At 37.6% G+C, this 3,864-nt stretch overlaps 1 pseudogene; it reads left to right on the forward strand.

The window, feature by feature from the left end:
* Positions 1 to 609: 609 nt before the first annotated feature.
* LOC122103026 lies at positions 610 to 706 on the forward strand (annotated as a pseudogene).
* The last annotated feature ends 3,158 nt before the right edge of the window (positions 707 to 3,864 follow it).

Consider the following 3,864-nt stretch of genomic DNA (forward strand, 5'->3'; position numbering starts at 1 on the left):
AGATATTTTTGAAATATTAGGTATAATAACCAATTATATTTTGATAAAATACCTTCTAGTCTAAACATTTCTATCTGAACTGTTCCTGTCTCTATGATTCCTTGTAATTAAGATTAGTTTTGTTCCAGTAAGAAAATCTATACTGTCTGGGTAAGATATTCTGGTTCGTCTGTTCCTAAATGGAAGAAAGGTAAAGGGTCAGGTAGACATTTGTGCCAATAAGATCTCATTTAGGAATTTTTAAGCTGCAGATATTTAGAAGTAGCTCTTAAGCAAAGCTTACTTTGAATCCATTAGCTCCACAAAGCTAACTCAGCTGATAAATAAGTACTTGAAAAGCCATCATCTTTCGACCTAGCTTTAAATTCTTCAAAGTATGATGAAATCTAAAATGGAAAACACTTAAAATACTCATTGACAAAAAAAATTGCAAATGTGAGCAATCGACCAAACAATATAAGTTTTTTTCCAATATACACAGAATTTTAGAGAAGTAATATCAATAGCATTTTTAGGAACAATAAGGTTTCCTAGTTACAAATAGTCAACCAAGGATATATGCCTGCATAAAGATTGCATCATTAGCTACTTAAATTTAGAGGATACTACATGCTTCAACAGCACGTCTACCCAAATTACAATACAAAGATTAACATGGCACTTGCACAAGGATGATATGAAAATTTGTGTAGTATTCCATATTTTTCATTCTTCAGATGCAAGAAATGAAAAAGTTATTAAAAATTGATTCAAAAATACAGTTGTAACGATACATGCAATTCATTGAATTGAAAGTTAGTTTGACATCAGTGTATTAAATCATCACCTTAGAAAGGCCTTTACATCGCATAACCTTTACAAAACTTTTGAAATTAGATAACATTTTCATTTTATTCCAAAGAAATAAAATACTATAAGGACCTAGGGGAAAAAACAGAATCTTAAACTGTTTCTATATGGAATGCTATCTGAAATGACACATTTATTAATGAACCTATATATTTATGAAACAATGTAGAATTAAAAGTATTATATCTAGGAGAGAATGAAATAGATTATGGATATTATACAAACAGAATACAGATTACATTAAAATATCCTTTTTCAGACAAGCAATAGAAATATCTTTAGTTTCTGTATTAATCATTTCAACAGATAAGTTAAAATTATTTCTGATTATAAAAATCACAAACTCTGCAGAAATCATTATTGATGTATACAAACAAATCTTGAATACATTTTGACATCAAAGTCCGGCAATTCGCTTGGAAGAATAGCATGGAATCCATGAATTTTTAAAGTAAGATATTAATGTGGCTTTGTATTGTGAAAATATTTTGTACGGACACAAAGATGGATTGGCGTTTTTGAAATTTAAGAAACTTAACCAAGCCATTATGACTTAGGAGAAAAATTTTTGCAGCCTTCCACAACTTCAAAGAGGTAGTGATACATACTTATCCTTTTGGCAATATCAAATGCAGCTTCTTCCAAGTTGTTCTTGACCTGGTTTAATATAATATTTCAATAGAAGGAGAGCCCACGTACCTTTGTTATTTCTATTCCCAGCAGCAAGATGCAAGGTTGTCAAGAGTTCTTTAGTTTGGGCATTGGTATCTGCATCATGATGAAGTAAGAAAGAAGTCACTCTGGTATTATTCCACATATAAGCACTATGCAGGGGTGTCCAGCCATTCACAGTTATTGCATGAATATCTGCCTTGAGCCAACAACTCATGGACAATGTCTAAGTGTCCACTGTAGGCTTCCTGATGAAGAGAGCTATTCTCATCATCATCCCTAGTTTTCACATGAGTGGCCTTTTTGGAAAGTAGTCTCTGCACTGTAGTTAGCCGATTATTTTCAACAGCCCAATGAAGAAATTTGCTTGGATACTTCTCCATTTTTTTCTAGCAAATGATACCTTTCCTCACTTTTTCATCTAGTTCCTTGTCTTCATCAGAATTGCCTAACTAGAGACGTTGAATACGAGTGGGAATGAGGTGTACATGTTTTCCCCAATAGTTCACATTGGATGAAGTAGTCAGAAAAATCCAGTGAATTATCTACATCTGTTTATTTCACCATGATTTTTTTCTCTTTTTCCATTTTTACTATGAAATTATTGTAACTGGAGAGTAGGGAATCGATAGAGAGCAGAAGAAATAAATGCAAAAACAATCTTCACAGAAGCAAATTCTCAGAGCTATTTCATGACTTTGAAAAGGATAAAGTAGCTGAAGTTAGTATAAATTTAGAAGTATGAAAATGGGAGGGGGGACCAAGATGGCAACGGGGCAGTAGGGAAACGCCACAGCTCTCCACAACCAAAAAGAGAGTTCCAGTTCCTAAGCTTAATCTCCCCAAGAGACCGACAAAAACAAAAAGATGAACACCCGGGGGAGTCCGGGAAGATGGCGGAGGAGAAGCTGGAGTCTAAGTAATCTCTCACATAGAAAGCAGTTTTAGAGTTCCAGTGAACAGTCCTAAGTCAGAGAATTACACCAAGTGAATCATCACAGGACAGAGGTTGGCCAGAGAAGGAAACCCAGGCAATGAGACACTTGTGAGCCTTTGCCAGCAGCCTCCGCGGCGGCGGCAGATGTGGCAGTGGCGGGCAGGTGCAGCCGCCATACCCGAGCAACAGAGAGTCTGGGATGAAGGAGCAAGATGCAGCAGGCGAGCGGATTCTACTCAACACCAGCAAGAGCCGACAAGGAGCGGACATCTTCATCCTGCAGTTCGCAGTCCAGAGACGACCCAGGAACCAAGATTCGGCGTGAGTAGAAGCCTGACGTCCTCACTCCTTCTCAGGGAGCAGAGGAGGGAAGGCCACCCCTCCACCACACAGGACCAGAGATCTCCATCTTGGACACCGACAAAGCTCGGAGGAGCTGCTAGCTCCAGCTCAGGCCTTGGAATAAAACAAGTCATTTAGCAGGTCACAAGAACTTAACGGCGGCATGACCTGCCAGACTCAGCTCCACCCAGGGAAAAGTCACCCAGCTCGGGTGCCAGCCCGAGGAGTGGGTTTCTTCACTGGGTAATCAGAGCCAGAGGCTGCCCCTCCCTCTAGCAGCCTCGACAAGCAATTGAAAATCAGTAAACAGAAACCCTGAGAATGGCTCCAGGCTGGGTTCTGTGAGGTTTTCACAAACCAGCCCCAGAAAAGCTACCAGAACCTAGCCTCATCACTGCATCCCCCTATTTTGTGATACTCAAAGCAGATCTGTCTCCCAATGAACTAGCCTAGGAGGAGTATCGCCAAATCCTGGGTAAAGCAGAGCATTTTAATGCCTGTTCGAACAAACTGACTTAAGAAACCAACCAAGCCACAGGACCACAAGCAGACCAGAGAATCCAACAAGAGGCTGGTTATGGACACAAGGGAGATACAGGATTTTTCCCACTCTTCCCCCCCCCAAAAAAAAAATCAAAGAAATTTTTGTTGTTTTTTTGTTTTTTGTTTTTTGTTTTTTTCTTTTTACTCTTCTTCGTCTTCTTTTTTTTTTTGTTTTGTTTTTATTTTTGGTACCTTATATGAAAAAAATAATTTTTTTCTTTTCTAAAACTTTTTTCAATCTTTAATCTTTGCCTTTTTTGATAAAAAAATGTTTTCCAGAAAATTTCTTTTCCTCTTATAATTTTTATTTTGGCGATACGGGAGTGTGCATTTTTGCTTTCTATTTTGGTCTTCTTTCCCTCTTTTTTATTTTTTCTCTTTTTAAATTATCTTTTCGTTTTTTTGTTTGGCTCTACTGAACTTCTCATCTTTTTCTTCTCCCTTTCTTATCTTTTTCACCTTCTCCTCTCTTTCGTTCTTCTTTATGTGACTTAATTCTTGTCTTCCACACCCTCAGATAA

The sequence above is a fragment of the Dipodomys spectabilis genome, unplaced genomic scaffold (assembly GCF_019054845.1).
Source record: "Dipodomys spectabilis isolate Male_0828 unplaced genomic scaffold, ASM1905484v1 ptg001362l, whole genome shotgun sequence".
Lineage (NCBI taxonomy): Eukaryota > Metazoa > Chordata > Mammalia > Rodentia > Heteromyidae > Dipodomys > Dipodomys spectabilis.